Here is a 21,342-nt window from a genome sequence, read left to right as displayed (position 1 = left end):
GCATAAACTTTGTTGTTGATTCGTTCAGTCAATTCTGACTCTCCGCGACCTCATGGTCCAGCCCATGCCAGAGCTCCCTGTCTCCATTGCCACCCCCAGCTTCTTCAAGGTCAAGCCAGTCACTTGACCTCCATCCATCTTGCCCTTGGTCAGCCCCTCTTCTTTTTTCCTTCCATTTTCCCTAACATCATTATCTTCTCCAGGCTTTCCTGTCTTCTCATTATGTGGCCAAAGTACTTCATCTTTGCCTCTAATATCCTTCCCTCCAATGAGCAGCCGGGCATTATTTCCTGGAGTATGGACTGGTTTGATCTTCTTGGGGTCCAAGGCACTCTCAGAATATTCCTCCAACACCAGAGTTCAAAAGCATCTATATTCCTTCACTCAGCCTTCCTTATGGTCCAGCTCTCACATCCATAGGTTACTATGGGGAATACCATTGCTTTAACTATGCAGATCTTTGTTGCTAGTGCGATGTCTCTACTCTTCACTATTTTATCAAGATTGGTCATTGATTTCCTCCCAAGAAGTTAATGTCTTCTGATTTCCTGGCTGTAGCCTGTATCTGCAGTAATATTTGTGCCTAGAAATACATTAAGTCTGTCACTGCCTCTGTGTTTTCTCCTTCTATTTGCCAATAATCAATAAGTCTGGTTGCCATAATCTTGTTTTTTTAATGTTTAACTACAACCCAGCTTTGCACTTTTTTCACCTTATAAGGCTTGTTAACTCCTCTCTTTCAGCCATCAAAGTGGTATCATCTGCATATCTAAGGTTGTTAATGTTTTGTCCAGCAATTTTAATTCCAGCCTTGACTTTATCAAGCCTTGCACATTGCATGATGTGTTCTGCATACAAATTGAACAAGTAGGGTGAACGTAAAAAAGCCTTGCCATACCCCTTTTGCAATCTTGAACCAGTCTATTGTTCTGTGGTCTGTTCTTACTATTGCTACTTGGTCATTATACAGATTCCTCAGGAGACAGAGAAGGTGACTTTGTATCCCCATGCCAAGAACTTGCTACTATTTATTATTATCCACACAAAGGGTTTAGAATAGTCAATAAAACAGAAATAGATGGGTTTTTCCCCCTGAAACTTCCTGTCTTTCTCCATTATCTAGCAGATATTGGCAATAGGTCTCTCGTTCCTCTACCTTTTCTAAACACAGCTTATAAATCTAGCAACTCCTGCTCCATGTATTGCTGGAGTCTACCTTGCAGGATCTTGAGCATTACCTTACCGGCATGTGAAGTAAGTGCTACCGTACGAAACTATGATCATTCTTTAGCATTTCCCTTTTTTGGTATGGGGATATAAGTTGATTTTTTTCCAGTCTGATGGCAGTTCTTGTGTTATCCATATTTGGTGTCATATGGCATGTGTAAAGATCCCTTACCTTTCCAGCCTGGGTAGCAGGGCCTAGGAGAAGCAGGCCAGTTAGTTGCAGCTTTAGAAGGCCTGGCAGAGGGCAGCAGGAGCCATTTTAGTTTAGGGAAAACACCATTTCAGAGAGGGGGAGTGTCCTAGGCCTGAGTTAGCATTAGAACAGCCAGGATTGGTTTAAAAAAGGGGGCGGAGTTTAGCATGGTTTGGAGGGAAAGAAGAGGGCTTTTACAGTGAGTCTGTTGTTGTTAGGGATTAGAGTAGGAAGGCAGTTTAGGAGTTCGTGTTTGAGATTAGTTAAGAGTAGGCAGTTTGCCTTAGGTTTGCCAGAGAAGTAAGCTGTAGCAAACTGGAAACAGCTATTAGGGGAAAAATAGCTGGATTTGTAGTTAGCTAGGCCATAGTTTAGGATAGCTAAGCTACAGTTGTATCTTGACAGAGATTCAGCTCCTGTCAAGTATACTTGGTTATAAAGAGAAGAAAATCTCTATATTTGTAACAAAGAAAGAACCATTCACGTGTAACCGTTACGCTTTCAAGACACAAGCCAGAAGTTCTCTGTAACCATCAAGATTTTAAACAGCATTTACTCTCTTCTGTATTTCTATCAATAAACTTTCCTTGTTTATTTTAAAACTCAAAAAGCCTGAGTCAAGTGTGCCTTTGTGGCTATAGTCCCTTTTCCTTTGCAACCTCAACTAGTTTTCTTTAAAGAAGCAAATAAGAAGACACAGTACTTGGTGGTTTTAAAAACCCTTTTATTATTATTGAATAGCCAGGGTGTTCCTGTACATTGCAATTTGTTATGGTGGCAGCGGAAGTTAATTAGAGAGACATTCCCTCATAACGTTTATATAGGTGCCAGTGGTGTGAATTCTTTATATTGGAGGGACAGTTGGTGGGATCTGCTTTACCCCCTGTCCAGAGATATTTATATTGGTGCCATATACATGTTCTTTATATTTAGATGGCAGTGATGCGTTATTGATCGTTTGGCCACACGCTGTGCCTTTATAGCATGCACCACCTTGACAGCATCATTTTTCAAGATTTTAAACAGTTTAACTGGGATCCCGTTGTCTCCTGTTCCCTTGTTATTCGCAATGCTTCTTAAGGTCCATTTAACCTCACTCCTCAGGATGTCTGGTTCTAATTCACTTCCTGTATAGATAGTCTTGCCACATTCCCTTGATCTCTTCAGCTTCTGTTGGGTTCTGGCCATCTTTGTTTTTGATCATGCCCATCTTTGCCTGAAATTTACCTCTAGTGCTTTGAATTTTCTGGAAGAGACCTCTTGTCCTTCCTATTCTACTGTCTTCTTCCACTTCCATGCATTGCTTGTTTTAAAATAGTTCCTTATCTCTTCTGGCAACCTCTGGAATTGTGCATTTAATTAGGCATATCTCCCTGTATCACTGTTTCCTTTTGCTTTCCTTCTTTCTTGGGCTACTTCCAGTTTCTCAGCAGACAACCATCTTGCCTTCTTGGTTTTCTTTTTCTTTGGGATGTATTTTGTTGCCACCTCCTGAACAATGTTGCAAACTTCTGTCTACAGTTCTTCTGAGATTCTATTTATTAAATCTAATCCCTTAAATCTATTCTTCACCTCCACTGCATATTCACTGGGAATATTAGTGAGATCATATCTAACTGGTCTCTGTGTTTTCCCTATTCTCTTTAGTCTACACTGTGCAATAAGGAGTATGTGATTTGAACTACAGTCCGCTCCAGGTCTTGTTTTCACTGACCGGATGGATGTCCGCCACCTTTGGCTGCAAAGGATGTGGTCAATCTGATTTCTGTCTTGACCATCTGGTGAAGTCATGTATAAAGCTGTCTTTTAGGTTGTTGGAAGAGAGTGTTTGTTATGCACAGTGAGTTTTCCTGGCAAAATTCTATTAGCCCACATCCCGCAGCATAAACTATGGGGGAAATATTTTGGTTTGAAGAAGAAATTGAATTATTGTTAAAGATAAGGTTGGGCAGGTACAAGCTACTAGTATTTACCACAACACTTTTTTTTGTACCTAAGCAGAACTTTTCTTCATTGCTATTCACCTCAGCATGAGCCTTGAGTAACTTCCTTCTATCTCTCAACCCATAAATACTAGGCCCATGTGATCAATGAAAAAAAATGTTTCAATACTCATTACAAAATTAAGGGGTGGGGGAAAATTGTGGACTTGGAATGTGGACTGGCAAAGACTCAGAATACTTTCACAATCTATTGGTAAAATAAATCATAGTTTTCCTTTACCAATCCACAAGGCAAATCAGAAGTTAGATTGAAAAGACCAAAAGAATTGGAGTAGCTCAGCACCAAAACAATCGCTCTCTCCTTCTCAACATGAGAAGCGAGTGCCCTAAGTTGCTCTGGGATGATGATGCCCTCTGAGAACCTCTACCAGTTCTCAGCACAAATGGCTCAAACTCTGTGAACAGAAGACTCCTGATCTCTCACATAGAACTCCTATGTGAAAACAGGAATAAGGGGCTTGGACACTACCAAGGTTAACCACACTTTATAGAACCCATGTAGAAAATAAAACTTAGCAAAGCCTTGGTATCATGCAAAGTTGAAATTGCCTGAGGAGGATGTGAAGTGTGCTGAGGAGGAACAAAATATTTAAGTTGTTCTAGAAAGCCTTCCAACACAGCTGGGTGCTTTCATTAAACTTGCCTGATATTTACCTCATCACAGATTCTTAAGGTATTAATTAAAGGCTCCCAGGTACTCAAGCTGAAGCAACCCTCATTCTCTACAAAGCATGTACCTGTTGAAATACATAGACTTAAGCAAGTAATCATCATGAGGAGAAACTCATTGCCAATTACCTGCAGGCATTGCATGGTCACTACCCCTAGCGGCAGGCTGCCCCAGTGTCATTGGCTCTTACGCTATCAAGCTCAGCCAGGGTTAATTACTTATGGTAATGAACAGTTGTGTTCCCTCCAGGCTTTCTCCTCTGGGTTCTTCCATGATTATTCCTTTTGTATAGAAATCTTCTTGGCTGTAAAACAGTGGTAATTTCCTTCGCAGCTTGTGCCCAATGGAAGTTCATATGAATATTTCAGCCAAAATACATTTGACAGCATCTGGGCCCAATGAACTGGGACTCATGTTTTTAAATCCCCTGTTGCAGATGTTCTTCAGGCACTATGAAATACTGCCAAAATCCTTTAAAATTCAAGCAGAGGCCTTCACTTTTGCCTTTAGTAAATGTCTGAGAATTCTGGTATATCAACAGGTACATTTTTTCTCTTTTGATCCTCTTAGAACAGAACTTTGGGATACATTGCATAATTTCTGGCAAGGACTTGATTGGAGTATGGATTAGGATGATGGCAGGATCCTGAGGAAATAGAAATGATAGTGTCACAGATATTACAAGAGAAATTCACTTTCAAAACATTTATTTCGGTCATTGACCAGCACAGGAAATAGTGTCACGTTTCCTTACAAACCTGGCATGTTTGGTACATTAAAAATATAAATACAACTACTAAAAACACAATATGGGTGAGGGAACAGAAGGGGAAACAAGGTAAAAACATACAATGTCCAGATCCCTCACCAAATTGTAGATTCAGGGAAGACGATTACTGGACACACAGTTGACTTTTGGAACTAGTCATTCCCTGGCGGATTTTGTATGCTGCTGCACAAAACTTTGCGACATTGTAGGTTGTAGCTGAATTAGTATCCGCAAGTAGCAGGGAGGTATAAAATTGTCCTGAATGGCCTGGGTGCTTGTCTATCAGGGGTAAGATAAGCCTGGCACGGGTATCCCTGTAGAACGGACACTGAAGGAGCACATGTTCTATTGTTTCCACATGACCCGAGTCACAGGGGCAGAGTCTCTCTGGGAAAGGGATCTTCCGGTAGCGGCCTTCGAGTACAGCTGATGGGAGAGCGTGGCATCGGGCCAGGGTGAAAGCCCTGCGATGAATAGGAACCTCTAAGTATGTTAAATATGCCATAGGGGAGGCAAGGTATCTGCTGTCTTCACTGACAAGAAAGGTTGGAGCCGAGGCCAGATCTAGTTGGCGCTCTGTGTCTGTGATACATTGTTTAATAAGTGCTTTGGCTTGATTGTAATCCATAGCTAATAGTAGACCTGGAGAAAATCCCAACGAGGAGATTTTGGATGCTACCGCCTGCTTCCATGTGGATTGGAAGTCATCCTCCATGGTTAGTGGGGCAAGGCCAAGGGGTGCACGGGACAGTCTGAGCCAGAGGTTAAGTATGGCCACCCACACCCTGGCCTCCACTCTCATAAAACCCGTCTCTAGTCGCAGGGTGGCATTAGAAACACATTTAGGTACCTGCAAGGCCGATCTCAGAAACTTGGACTGAACCACCTCTAATGGGGCAAAACTGGGGAAGGGGCCCAGCTGAGCACCATACAAGAGTTGGGCTAATGACTTGGCTTCAAACAGCTTGAGCGCTGCCGGTGTGAAGTGGCCCCCTCTTGTCCTAAGATATTTAAGAATGGCAATTGAGCTCCCCTGCGCGGTGTTGGATACTTGATCCCCATGAGCTCTTCTGCTACCATTAGATTGGAAAACTACACCTAGATATTTGAAGGATGTAACTTGTTCAATTTTATGACCATCTATGCTCCAAGAGTAAGTCCTGGGCCTATTAGCGAAAGCCATGATTTTGGTTTTATTGTAATTGAGTTGGAGCTGATCTGTGTTGCAATGTTGTATTAATGCTCTCAAAGCTCTTTTGAGCCCAATGGGTGTTCTAGAGAGTACAGCAGCATCATCTGCATAAAGCAGGATGGAGATGTGTCTTCCCGCCAGCTTTGGGGGGTGGAAGTCCATGTTTTGAAGCTGGGCCACTATGGAGTTTATATAGAAGTTGAACAGCAAAGGGGCCAGAATGCAGCCTTGCTTGACACCCTTGCATGTTTCACTTTAAAAATATTGCCTAAGAAAAAACACAATAGTGATGTTAAAAGTTTTTCCCCTCAGAATGTTAGCTTTCTAAAACATAGGGGCTCTTTTGTTTCTAGGGAGGAATATCTAAACTGGCTATGTCACTATTCTTTAACTATTAGGGATTATTCTCCTTTGTATTATGATCAGTTTGATGCTGCATTTGTATTGTTGTTCACAGTGCAGCAGGTAACCCAACTTCTTAGAACAAAATGGTTTAGGCCACAATGCCCCCTATATTTTGTTGTGTAATTTGAACTCAGTGGGAAATAAGTACCATTGAACTCAGTGGGATTTACTGTTAATTGAATATAAATTGGATTTCTCTGTGAAGTGAACTTGGAAGTCATGTCTAATTATTTTTGTCTCCTTGGAAGTTCAAGGGTAAGCTTTTATCTAAACAAAATGGAATCCTTAAAGCTTGTAAGACAAGTGGTGACACTCAAAATATTAATATGACTCAATACTATAACTTCTAGCTCACTTAAAATTGTTAAGGAGAATTGTGATGGATCAGTTCAAAGCCTTATCTAGATCAGCATTCCTTTTCAAATAATGGCCAAACAGATGTCTTTAATATGCCCACAACAGAATATAGATGAGGAAGCCCCAATTGTGTTGTAATTTGAGTACTGGACTATTATCGCTCACACTCCAAACAATGGGGGGAACTGGTAATAATGCTGCTACTGCCACTCCCAGTGTCAAACTAATCCCTAATCCACATGGGGGTGGTGCCTCTTCTCAGGGTTCCACAACCCACTGGTTGAGAGATGCTTGGTGTCCTTTTTACGGCTCACTTTGGCATTACAATGCAGACACACTGTCTGCCTTGGATCGCCTGGATCAAGGTAGAAGTGGTCCCAAGTGGAGGAACGAGACCTTCCAGTTACTTTGGGGGGGGGAGGGAGATTGCTGGCTGGGAGGGGGCAGGCGCAGCTCAAGATGACAGCGACACGGGGGGGGGGGGGTTGCATCTCCTAATCCACCTCAACTCCTCCTCTTCCTCCTCCTCTTGCAAAAGTTACACTGACTTGTCCCCACTGGGGCTACTGGTGGGAATTTGAAATAACAATGGCAGTGGTATCTCAGAGGCTTCTTCCTCAATGTACTGAGGCTGTACATCAGTAGCAGCCTCCAAATGAAAACTTATTATTCTTTGTACTTTTGCTGGTGTCATGGGGGGATCTGATTGCTGTTACTGAGTTTCTGGAGAATGAAAAGATTCAGTTGATGTTGTACCTCATCTCCCACTCCCTTTGTCTCCCCTGGAAGCCTGGACACTGGCAGTTGACCCCAAGCCAGCACCAGCAGCACGATGATGGCCTACAGACCTCATGATTTCTTGTTAATGTTATATGTATTGTTGTTATACATTTATTATTAATATAAAATATATGCTATGTGTATTGTATTAGTAAATTGCAGTGCTTTTTTGGAATTTGAGGCTCAGGCTTCTTATGAGAGAGAATAGAAGAGTGCGCACGCACGCACACAAACACACACACACAAGTACAAGGAAAAGATGACTAGCAGAGTCAATTTCAAAGGAACAACTCAATTAGTTGTTAATGTTTTTGGGGAGGAAGGCACAGCCAGCAGAGGGTCTAACACACACAAACAATCCAGGTGGTGACGGGCAATGCAACAGGAACAGGCTGATTTTTTGTGATTTTTTAATTAAAAGTTACTATTGAAGGTAGAATTCTTTGGAATGGAATTATTATTAAGAACAATCTTTTATGTCCTGATGGAGGTTGGAGTTCAGAGAAAGACGATGGGTTCTGTTGGCCTGGCAAATGGCATAAGTTTTTCCACAGATTGAAGCCCAAAACCAAGTGTTGCAGTTCTTCTTACTACTAGCAACAGCCAAAGGAATACTACTAATACTTACTACTACAATTTTTACTTTCAGCAGGCAGAGAACACAGATAGAAATATAAACAGAGATAACTTGTTTGCAAATGAATGAAATTATAGGTAGGTAGGTAACTAGAGAGTAGTTTCTGACAGTGAGGCTTTTCTGTTTGTTTGCTGGGATTATTGTTATTAATAATTATTGTTATTTTCTTTTGCAAGTATTTTCTGAAGGAGAGGAGGGGAGATGATGGTGAAATCATGGAGGAATTTAAAAGGGTCTGGCCCTGAAGGAGAGACCCTGCGGACCCACCAAAGAGGGCTCGCTACAATGGTGAGCAAAGAAAAGCCCAATTTAAAAGGTTTTTCCTAAGTTCCCAAAAGAAATCTCACCAAAGTTGAAGGAAGTGCCACCGAAATGATTTTATTGCGATTCAGTTGAAAAGGATGCAAAACAGCAATATTTCGCCAAGCTGAGCATACAGTGTACAAAAATAAAGGCCTTTTTATACATAAAACAGAGCTGCCAGGTTTGAATCTCCCATTCCCTGCCCCTCTGCCAGCTTGATGATGATTGGCTGCCGCTTTAAAGCTGGGAGGAGGCTTGGCCTCCTCCTGAGCGCCTGGGCCAATCGCTGGGCTTCTGCCGCTTCGGCGTCCTGGCGAATCAGGAGAGAGGGAGGCAGGACGAGAGGGAAACAATGGATTCTTGAGAGGATTATGGAAGTAGAAAATGTCCAAGTGGTCAGCGAGTCCCAGGGGCGGGGGGTGGGGGCAAGCCAGCTTTTTCTATTGTCTTTGAGTGGCTGCAATAAATGTTGATGGCTGGCAAGCCTGCCATAATCCAGATTTTTCCATTGCTGAGAGACAGGAACAATGAGGGAATTTTGGCTGTAGTTTCAGTAGAAATGAGTTGAATGAGTATCACCAAGAGCACACCAAATGCAAAGAGGTGCTCTTTCTTTCTCCTAAGTCTCTAAACACCTGCATACACCCCACCCACCCATCCTACACTTCCCCAACTCCCAGTCTCACTAATTTAAAAAATGGAAAATAAAAAAAATCAATGCTAGAGAGAGGTCAAGCCAAGCTAAGCCAAAAAATAAAGCTGAGAGCAAACAGCAAGGCAACCGGATTGAAGCATCTCTCTAGAGCCAGGACGCAACTGAGAGGAATGTCAGCACTTGCCCCATGAAATACACACAGCTTGCATAAGACATATCACGGTGTTATTATACTCTGATTGGCCCAACAGGCAGGGCTCACAGGGAAACCCTGTGCGAGGAAGTGACAGCCTCTTGGGCACCGCATGATGCTGAATGGAAGAAGAGGAGCCAGGACTGGCTGGTGTGTGGCCTGTTTCAGCTGAAAAAAAAAAAAACATGATGGCTGAGCCCTTACTATTATGGCCAGCCAAACAAGCTGAAGAAGCGGGTTTGGCCAAAGGAAACCAACCAAACCGAATCTGTGCACAAGCCTAATTTCCAGTAAAATGTAGCCTGAAGAAGATATCAGGACACACTTCACCTTAAAAATATTAAAATAACTGTAAACTATACTTTGCAGACACTGCACTATTTGTGAGCCCTAATACTACAACACTATGAATGTGTTGCTAGGTTTACGACTGGCATTGGCTGATAGTTTCATTTGAAACCTATTCCTCAAAAGGGGGATTGAATTTTTGGAATTTAAATCCAGTGTTGACATTTCAATCAATCTCTCCCATGGAATGAGAGCCGTACAAAGAAATATTTCACTCTTTCTCATAACACTAGGGTCACCCAATAATGTATGATTGTTTTACGCTTGGAACAAACAAGAGATACATTTTAATAATTCCCTGTTCCCCAGAAAGCATTAACATAGATGGCTCTTTGATATCTATGACAGTTCAAGGAAGATTAAGCTTAATCAAGCCAAATAGCTACATTCCATGCAAAGTATTCATGCAGAGCTTGGAGGCAACTATTCACAAATAATTTCATTAATTCATTTTTCCAATAAAGAAGGCATAACCACATACCATTATGATTGGAACTAAATAAGGGAGAAATTCACTAGTGTTTTGTGGTCTGAATTGGAGGTAGGCTAATTTCCAACTCTGCCCCTTGTGTCACACTCAGTGTGGCATTGTTACAGCAGATGTCCTGTCTCTTCCAAAGGAGGAGGAGGAGAAATGCCACCAACCCACAGCTAAACATAAAATATAGACAAATTTATTATGTTATGGAAGTGCTATGAAAGGGTTCTAATGCCAATGCTATTCCAGTAGTTCTTAACCTATGGTACACAGACCACCAGGTGCCATGATGTCTTTAAAGGAGGCCTGGAAAATACTTGGAAAAATATTTTGAGATTTTACAGAAAAGAAAGAAAGAAAGTCACATATTGACAAAATGCAGGAGTATTTTGCTAGTGATAGGCATAATTTGTAAAAAGTTTCAACATCCCAAACCATTCAAAATTATGAAATTAGTGTTTGTGCTCAGCTGCTTCTGTACACAGTGACTGAGTCTGAAAATGGCTTGCTGGCTCAATTTGAAATATAAAGGTACTGATGATGATGTTGATGTTATTATTGTTATTATTATTATTTACTTTATTTATAATCTGCTTTTCTCCCTGTGGAGAGAAAAGGACAACAGAAAAATTAAAAAACAATTAAACAATACAGTGTGTATTATGGTAAAAAAAATAAAGTAAAATATAATAAATACACCTAAAATAGCCTTTAAAACTCACAATTCCCACCCCCCGGGATCCCCCGCCCACATTTTTCCAGCAGCATACCCCTTTCATCTTCCCCAAATGCCTGATGGCAGAAGATCTCAACCTGCTTACGAAAATGAAACTTTTTCCAGTCAACTTAAAAAGCAAGGAATATTGATAACCCAGAAGACATTGTAACAAGGAATATTGATAGTCCAGAAGACAAACCATTCTTACAATGTATGTTATATTATGACATATAGGCAAATTAACACCTGTGTTAAATGACACAGTTAAGAAGTGAATCAAGGGTTTCTCAGTCAATTATCAAGGAACAGTTATTAGATAATATTTCTATACCCCCCCCCCATTTTGTTCTGCACGTGAATGAAAGTATAGACATAGAAACAAGGCTGCCTAATTGTGCAATATTAGATAAACATGTGACTTTTTAAAAAACTTATAGTTCATTGTTCATTTAGATGCTCTACCACAGTATTTAACAGCACAAATGAGTTTATAACTGCTCATGATATGGGTTGGCTGAGGAGTGTTGGAATTAGCATAGATGAGCATGAGCAATGTCTGGCAAAATTTATGGGACTTATAGTATGGATTAATTATTATTTATTTATTTACTATATTTGTATAACCACCCTCCTCAGCCCGCAGGCGACTCAGGACGGTTTACAGAGGCAACAATTAAATGTCCAACAACACCATAAAACATTTTAAAACATTGACATATAATATAAAACCAAAACAAGATCAATAAAACATAAATCATATGCATCTCTTAATTAAAAACGTTGTCCAAACTCATCATCCAGTTGTTCCATATTCCTATGTCTGTTACATACAAAAATCATACAGTCAGTGACATGCTTCACATATAGAGGACGTTCTGGCGTTAAAAAGATACAAGAACATCTGAAACAGATGTAACATAAATCAGTCCAAATTGACATTTTTTTTAAAAAGCAAACCACTGAATTCATGAGCAGCAAAGATATGAACAGAAGAATACCTTCAGCTTTCATTACATTGTGAAGTTCATTGGCTATCATAAGGTACATTTTTATCTTGTTTTGGGGAATTGAGAAACAAGATAAGATTTTTTTTTTCCTTATGGAGCAGCATTTTCACCTTAGTATTTATTTATTTATTTATTTATTTATTTATTTATTTATTATGACTCAAGGTGGTTCACAATTGGCAACAATGTCATAAGTACTTTTTAAAACATTAAATAGGTTCTTTTATTCAACTTTTAGTGAGTCAGGTTGCATTAGGCACTTTCAGAGAAAAAGTAGACACAGACTCCAGTACTGGATTTTATAATAATTATATTGGTTACATAGACAAAGGTGAATATTACATCAATGTTTACACATATACTCTAACATTCAAGCATTCATTCATCATTCATTCATTCATCAAGCATTCTTACCATTCTTCTTGTTGAAGATGATCAGCTTCTTGAGAGGAGGCGGCTGTTCATGATGGTGTTCAGAAATGATGTTCAGTTGGTCTGACATACACGCTCTGACCAACTTTTATTTATTTATTTATTTACTTACTCACTTTATTTATATACCGCTTTTCTCAGCCCTCAGGTGACTCAAATACTACTTTTATGTAGTATTTTCTGTTGATGTGGTTCTGAAAGTTGTAAATTACTGACAGACAGATTCCATCAGTTCCTGGACAGATGTTGATTTTGTTTAATCGGCTTTCCTTATCAAGGAGGCTTGTAAACATTTCTGTAAGGAGCCAGTGTTGACTTCCTTACTTAGAACCATTGTCTTTGGCAATGTAAACAAGTTATTTTTCACCAAGTCAGAATTTCAACAGTTAATCATTTGTCTCAAATATCTTCAGCATTTTTTAATCAGCCCATGAGTTCTTCACCTCTGTCTTGTAGTTTTCCAGGCCTCATTCCTTAGAATGGTATCTTCAGCCGGGCCACATTCGTACACCTTTCATACAATCTCACTCAAACCATACAGCATATTTTATCATGACAACAATTCAATGCCACAACCATTACAACAGTTAAAACAACCATAAAATAGCATTAAAACCTTTAAGATATATTATAAAACAATTAAACCTTTTTTAAAAATATTAAAAACCGTACAAGCCTTAAAAACATTATCGTGAGCGTATCCATGTCTTGTCATTATTCAGTTTCATTAATTGTTTGACAGATTTTCCTGGTTAATAAAATCATCGTAACTGTGAGATATCTTCACCCATTTAAATATGGTCAACTTTAATCTCCAAGGAGAACAAGTTACAGCTTTTCAACTTCAAGACAAGATTGAAGCAATAATGGAAAAGTTTGAATTCTGGCACAGTTCCCTATCGCAATGAAATTCTGAGACATTTCTGTACCTCACAAATTTTCTTGGTTCCACCAATGAAGAGTTGTCAGAAATACAGTCTCTCTCTGTGTAGCAAACAATCATTATACAATTTCTTGTAGCATATAAATTTACCATGCCATTGTTTACAATAGGACTCAAACATCCATGGATTTTGATATCCAAGGAGGGTCACTTAGAAAAAAATTGCTGTGATCATTAAAATCAGCATGGATTTGTAACTGATTGACCAGGCAAATTCAACAGCTACCAACCAATGGGTCCTCTTCATCCGGCAGAGAAGTGAGGTGCACACAGTTCTGAAGTGGGACCAATGCTATTCAACATCTTTATCAATGACTTAGACAATAGAATATAAATATATTGCTCATCAGATTAGCAGATGGTATCAAATTAGGAGGGCTTGCTAATATCTAAGAGGACAGAATCAAAATTCAAAATGACTTTAAACAGATTGGAAAGCTGGGCCAAAAGAATAGACTAAAGATGACACAAGCATGTTTCCTGCCTCTCCAGAGTCTATGACACGGAGCATTGGATTCAAAAATACAGGAAAAGGGATTCCACCTAAACAATGCAATTCAACAGTGGAATATACTGTCTTGGAATGTGGTGCAATCCTCTTCACTGGAGGTTTTTAAATAGAGGTTGGGTGGCCACCTGTTGGGAGTGCTTTGATTGTGTATACCTACATGTTAGTGGGTTGGACTGGAAGGCCCTTGTCATCCATTCCAATTATATGATTTCATGATTTCATAATTTGGATATAATGGGAGGTTGTGAGTAATTCTTCAAATACAATCCTTGAAATTTAGTCACCCTCTCTCCCAAAAAATTAACTGTTTCACTACAGAATTGTTTATAATGATCTTATGCTTGCCATTACTTGATTAAACTGGGTATTTTTAACTAAGGCATGATAAATTAAAAGAACAAGGAATATCTGGGTGGGTGAGAACATATGAGTAATCTTAATTAGAAATATAATATGCCCATTATTCTGTGTTGGAAAAGAACTTTTATATTACGAATTGCAGAGATAAAGACTTGAAGTGTAGCATATTACCATGTTAGCTGAAGATAAAAAAAGGTTAACAGCAAAACAAATCTCTTCTAAAATCACTCTGGAATAATTGATTTGAAGATGCAACATCCAATACCCCATTTAAGTTCTGTATATCCTAGCAGAGTTAGCTATATATTTTTATTACAGTGTTATTACTAGGACTTGAATGCATTCATGAATTTATTCTGAGAAAATGCTTATAAACACAAATGTATGTATAAATACCCCAAACACATCAGATCCAGTATGATCTTGAAAGATAAATAGGGTCAACTCTGATTAGTACTTGAATGGAAGATCAACCACAGTTAACTGATACGGTGGGATATATTTAGGAGGAAGAATCTGGAGTGTTCCTCTGAGGCCTCTTCTACACAGCTGTATAAAATTCACATTATCTGCTTTGAGTTGGATTATATGGCAGTGAAGACTAAAATAATCCAGTTCAAATCAGATAATGTGGATTTTCTGCTTTGATAATCTGAATTATCTGGCAGTGTGGAAGAGGCCTGAATGTTCCATATCTAAGTCACCATGACAGACAACTTGAAGTCACATACACAGACTAACATATTCACCATTAAGGTTCCCCATAAATTTCAAACTGAGGTACATTTGAAACCATGAGAATCATATAAATAAATGAAAATACCATAAACGTCTTACACCTTTGAAAAATAAGATAGACCCTCTCCCTCAGGACAAATTACAAGTTCACATAATTTGGTTACATGTAAGAAATTGTACTGGGAGTCCTTTACATTTTTACAAAGTTGTATGTAAATCTGTGTATGTATGTACCTCTATCACTTCTCTACTATGCTGCAGCTTTGACAGATTTTTTTGGAGCCCTAAGGGTAAGTCAGCTTGCAGTTATAGTTGTAGTTGTAGGGATGGCTCTGGTAGAGAATTAGCAGTGGCTGGATCAGGCAATCTTGCACATTTGGTATTCTAAAACTGACCAAAAAGGTAAGGGAACCATGGTGGAATTACATACCTGTGCAGAGGTTGACCTTTGCCTTCTGAATGCCCAATGACAATATGTGGAGGTAAGGGAAAAAGTTCCTGGTGTTCCATTCAAATATGCAGAACCCTTCCTATTGCAAAGGATCTGTTTTGGAAAGTTACATCTAGGGCTTTTTGCGCATTGGGCCTCTACAGGCCAATTTTGGTACTCATTCCTTTTGTATTGAGGCTGCCTCCACAGCAGCAGCCATGGATTTAATGACCAGGTTATTCAACACATTAGAAGAGAGCACTTTAATGTATATCAGAGTTACTTGTGGGCATTCTTGGCAGCAGTCTAGTTTTTATTGATCTCTTGGGTCATTCAGTTTACAAATGTGGATCAGTTCAAAGGTGAATCCTCATCTGTGGACACAGTCTATTCTTTTGGGTGGAGAGGCATGCCTGTGGAAGTCACCTTGTGCATAATAATACAATGATGTATGTTAAACCTCCTTTGCAAACTGGCTAGTCCAAGGTAGTACTTCTAAGGCTATAATTTTGCAAGCCCTAAGGAATCTGAGTTATATCAGGCGTCATTGGTCTGGAGTAAAGATTGCTTGGTTGGCACTGTTACCATGTTTGAGGTGACTGGGGAATTGTAATCTCAAAAAGCTCTATTTGGTCCAATGAAAGATTAACTAGAAGCTGAGAATTGCCATGGGGCAAACTGAGGACTGGGTGATTCCCCCATACACAGATGGTGTTCAAATGGCCAGAGTTGTACAGGGCCAATGGAGTACACATCTCGGCGGAGGGGGATGTTTTATTTTTGAATTATTTAAAACAGGCAATGAAGTGCATGTTTGCCTGCCTAGTGTAAAGAAAGGACTATGTGAGCCCCAACCCCTTTGGTGGCATAGTAAGGGTGTAATAGTCCTGGTAGGTACCTTGCCCCCCTCCCACCCCCTTTGAGCCGGTGAGGGGTTGGCTTCCAAAACAGTTCCTATACATTTTAGGGGTCAGATACCTGAAAGGGGGGGGGGATACCCCTGGGCTGGAACAAGAGTTCTCACCCTTGAACAATGGAGGTTTGGAAGGGAGCACCCTCAGGATGGTCTTCTAGTTATGATCAACTGAAAAGTGCAGCCAAATAATTTTGTGTGTCCTCTGGGATCTATACTGCTCATATGTCCTGGAAGGTGTTCAGAGGGAGTGACAACTGGCCCAGGGACAATTCTCAGTAGGTGGCTAAAAATCAAGAGTTGTTAATTTATGGGTTAATGCCCCTTAATTTTTTTATGCACATGTTATTAAATAGACATCCATTTTTCTGTGTCTGGTCTCTTTATTTTGCAGCGGGACTTCAAATATGTGTGTGTGTGTGCATCTCTATCACTTCTCTAATTAGAGATGCCACATTTTTGCTATTCCAAAATTTACTGATTTCTTGTTTTTTGAGAGAACCATCATTTTTTTCATTTCATTTTCTCCCATTTTAATTAGTTATTTTTATGCACAGTATTGCATTCTTTTTCATGATGGTGACGGTGATGGTGATGATGATGATTTAATTGACAATTTTCAATTTTTTCCACACAAGTGGGAGAGATGGGAAAGTCAGGTACATAAAGAAGAAGAAAGAGAGTGGGTAGTGGAGTTATTGTTAGCAAATTAAATATTTACAGATATTTAGCATGTCGCCCCCCTGCAAAGAATTGTTACCTTAATGAAGTGTTGGATTTTGAGCAGAACAGACCACGGAACAACAGACTGGTTCAAGATTGGGAAAAGACTGTGGCAGAGCTGTATACTCTCACCCCATCGATTCAACTTGTATGTAGAACACATCATGTAACACGCGGGGCTTCATAAATCCAAGGCAAGAGTTAAAATTGCTGGAAGAAACATTAACAACCTTAGATACTACTTTGATGGCTGAAAGTGAGGAGGAGCTGAGGAACCTTATAGCCAAGGTGAAAGAGGAAAATGCAAAAGCTGGGCTGCAGTTAAACATTTTTTAAAAAAACCAACATTATGGCAACCAGACTTATTGATAACTGGCAAATAGAGAAAACATGGAGGCAGTGACAGACTTTGTATTTTTAGGCATGAAGATTACTGCAGACACAGACTGCAACCAAGAAATTAGAAGACATTTAATTCTTGGGAAAAGAACAATGACCAATCTCGATAAAATAGTTCAGAGTAAAGTCATCACACTGGCAATGAAGATCTGCATAGTTAAAACAATGGTATTCCCCATAGTAACCTATGGATGCAACAGCTGGACCACAAGGAAGGCTAAGTGAAGGAAGATAGATGATTTTGAACTGTGGTGTTAGAAGAAAATTCTGAGACTGCCTTGGACCACAAGAAGATTAAACTTGTCCATACTCCAGGAAATAATACCCGGCTGCTCACTGGAGAGAAAGATATTAGAGGCAAAGAGAGGTTTCTCTCATGTTCCTGCATGGGGAGCTGGAGGTGAAAGAGAAAGCACATCTGCGCTCTCCCGGGATTCGAACGTCCGAACTGTTGGTCCTCAGTCCTGCCGGCACAAGGGTTTAACCCATTGAGCAACCAGTGGCTCATTCACAGAAAAGCTTAGAGAAGATAATTATGCTGGGGGAAATCGAAGAAAAAAGGAAGAGGGGCCAACCATGGGCAAGATAGATGGATGGTATCCTTCAAGTGACCTTGAAGGAGCTGGGGTGGTGACAGCCAGTAGGGGCTGGACCATGAATTCACGGAGAGTTGAAAGTGACTAGAGGAATAAACAACACCAACACCAACAACATTATGTTACCAAGAAAGAGAGGGGGGATCGCAGGGAAGGGGAACATAGTAAAAAATTATAATTGAAACATTTCTTTCTTCATATCAATTACCATTACACACAATATCTATTTATTTATTTATTTATTTATTTACTGTATTTATACCCCACTCTTCTCAACCACGAAGGGGACTCAGAGCGGCTTTACAGATTATGGCAACATTCAATGCTGCATCATACAACAAATAATAAATATAACATATCAAATTATAAAACAATTAAAACATAAATGCAATATGTGCAACAACAAATAATAAATACAACATATCAAATTATAAAACATATAAATGCAATAAAATGTATTAAAAATAGTTTTAACAGAGCGGATGTTCCATCAGGGGAAGAATGAGATGGCAAACCAGGGTGGCAGTGTTCACTCAAGAGAAGGCCCAGAAGCTGAGTGAGTCCCTAGAAGCTGAGCCAGAGGCAGCAAGAGAAAGAAATGCTGCCCCTTCCCACAAAGCCCCTGGTGATGGTACCTTCACTTCTTGCTTAGGCCTGAGGCCCTGGTTCTTTTTATGCCCCAGCCTCTGGGGCAAGCAAGTGTTGTTGCTGGCCTTGAGTTGCAGAGTCAGGGCCTTGGTTCTGCCAGGAGTGAGTCCACAGGAGCTGAGCCAGAGGCAACAGGAGAAACAAACGCTGCCCCTTCCCTCAAAGCCCCTGGTGATGGTACCTTCACTTCTTGCTTAGTTATGTTTTTAGTCAACAAATACTGTTGTAATCATCTGCTACTGATTCTTTATAAATTCCATAAAATATTTACATTTTACTTGAAAATTTTCTTGCAATTATTGTAAAGCAAAAGTTAATTTATCATTTTCCACCATTTCAAAAATGTTTGTAATCAAATCTGCTTATGTTGGTATGTTTTGTTGTTTCCATAATTTTAACACTCCCACAAAATTAGAGTTGCTTTCTCTCCTTCTTGGAAGAACTGAAAGCACTGGTATCCTATTGGTAACAGGGGCTTGCCTTTGTAACTGGGGTAAACACCTGTGTATATCAGAGGTGTGCAAAATTCCCGATGTCATTTTTTATTTTGGAAAATTTCAGAGATTTGGAGGTACGAACCACCAAAATACAATGCAAGAAGGGCCACTCTAAAATATTTACAAATAAAAATATAAGCCTCTCAATCTTTCAGATAAGTTTGGAAAAATTTGTTGATTCAGACTTTTTTCCCAATTTAACATATTACTCCACTGCCTCAGTGGTGACAAAGGCAGATGCACACCGTTTTTTTTCTTGTCAGCCAATCAAAAGAAGAAAGCTGAGCACGCAGCTTTTTGCAAAGTTGGTCTATATATAGCCATGTGGAGCTCCTCTATTTTCTGTGGGTGGCATGGTATTGGAGAGAGAACATGTCCTTTTAGCTCTGTTAGGTTTCTTTCTTTTTCTTAAAACTTAAGAGCACTACTCTAGCTACTAGATTTTTGGGAATTCTTTTTCTTTTGACATCTTTCTTCCTTATCCGACCTTTATTTTCCAAATTCTGCTAGGGAGGTGTGGGTGTGCATGAATTGGGGACAGGCTGTGACTTTTAAGGAGCATTTATTGGGGGGGGGGGGGAAATCCCAAAATCAGCGGATGACCAAAATGTTCTGATACTTGCCAGGCCTACATTTGCAAATGTGTTTTAAAAGTAAGATACACTTTATCCTGATAGCCATAAAAGTGATAGAGAAATGAACCTTGTTTTCTCATTGGTGCTAATGGATCAAATCTTACCGAAATAATAACAAAACTCCTGATTTTGAATTATGAATCAAAACGCGCGCGCACACACACACCTTCCCAAAATAAAATGTGGAGGGGGGGGGGGATCAGAAATTCAAAATGAAACTGAAATATGGATTTCTGCCATTTTGCACACCTTAAGTGTACATATATTTTAGATCTCACAAAATATGGTAACTGGTATCTCCTACATCATGGCCCCTACCTAGGTGTGCAACAGTTGAAGGTCTAATGGAGGTATCCCTGTCTTTTTGTCTACAAATCAACTGACTGGCTGCAGGAATATACCTAGACTATTTCTGGCTGCTTTTGAGCAGGTAAGAATGATGTCCCATGCCAAGGTAAGCAATAGGTCAGTAGAAGCAATTTTTTTCTTCTTCACCACTTCCTGTAAGTATGCTGGCTGATATTTAAACTCAGCAGGTGTGTTGAAGAAGCTTGAGCATTATATTAGTGTCCACAACCCCTTTCTACCAATGTTGTCAGTGATTCAGACTTAAAATACCTTGAATTTGAGGCAGTGTTTCAGAGATTGCCTCCAATTTCAAGGATTGTCTGAAATGGCAGAATAATTTTATTAGAGGTCTGAATGTCAAGACCAACTTGAACAATAGGTCTTTTCTGGAAATTTGTAAAGATTTTAATGGTATTTTTCTAAAGATTTCAGTGGGTGAGACATACTGAGCAAGACCTTTGAAATGAATAATGTCAAAGATGTGTCATAGAGGAACCAGTGACACATCAGGAACCAGAATATTTTACCATAACTTTGAGTTCTTCAAAGTGGTTTTAGTAAAACGTTCGTCTAGTAATATGAAAGAAGTTCCCCTATATAATAATACTCTTTTCCTGTTAAGCAAGTATTTTCTAATCATTGTATTTCTTAACTGTGTGCATAATAACACAATGATATATGTTAAACCTCCTTTGCAAATTGGCCAGTACAATGTAGTACTTCTAACCCTTTCTTTTTATGATTCTATATAAACCTGTCCAGTAAAGCTTACCATTATTTCACTTCTGAGGGAGAGATGTAGATTAGCAAAGACTAAAAGAGAAAGAGGACTCTAGGTGATAGATTCATTTTTATTGTACCTACAGAGGATCACTGGATTTTGTCACAGATATCCATTCCTCTTTAGATTGATTTAGTAATTGGACCATAATTATTCTCATACATCTGTCTCCAGTCAAATGGAACTTGCACTCCAACAACCTCTTCAGACATGGCACTTCCTCTATAAATCTATCTGTGGAAGATTTCCAGGATATAAAGGACTACTAATAGTTTGATGTTATCTTTCTATTAGGTGTACATTATGTGACATTTAGAAGCTTTGCACTTTGGATGGGTTCTCTCTGGAGAATGACCAGCCTCAATAGATTCTTGAGAGCGCTGGATTATTTCCCTGCTGATATGACTGAAATGCCTGTCAAAGCTTTGGTCTATTGGTGGGCTACTGAAATGA

General features: G+C 39.5%; 1 long non-coding RNA gene across 1 annotated transcript in view; it reads right to left on the bottom strand.

Annotated features, from left to right (window-relative positions):
- Window positions 1-2,166: 2,166 nt before the first annotated feature.
- LOC132761849 (uncharacterized) overlaps window positions 2,167-21,342 on the bottom strand; it is a 77,372-nt gene continuing 58,196 nt past the window's right edge. The window contains exon 3 of the long non-coding RNA XR_009630002.2: window positions 2,167-4,739. This is a non-coding gene — a long non-coding RNA (uncharacterized lncRNA). The remainder of the gene's footprint in view (window positions 4,740-21,342) is intronic.

The sequence above is a fragment of the Anolis sagrei genome, chromosome 1 (genome assembly GCF_037176765.1).
Source record: "Anolis sagrei isolate rAnoSag1 chromosome 1, rAnoSag1.mat, whole genome shotgun sequence".
Taxonomy (NCBI): Eukaryota; Metazoa; Chordata; class Lepidosauria; order Squamata; family Dactyloidae; genus Anolis; species Anolis sagrei.
This window is presented reverse-complemented; position numbering and strand designations above follow the sequence as displayed.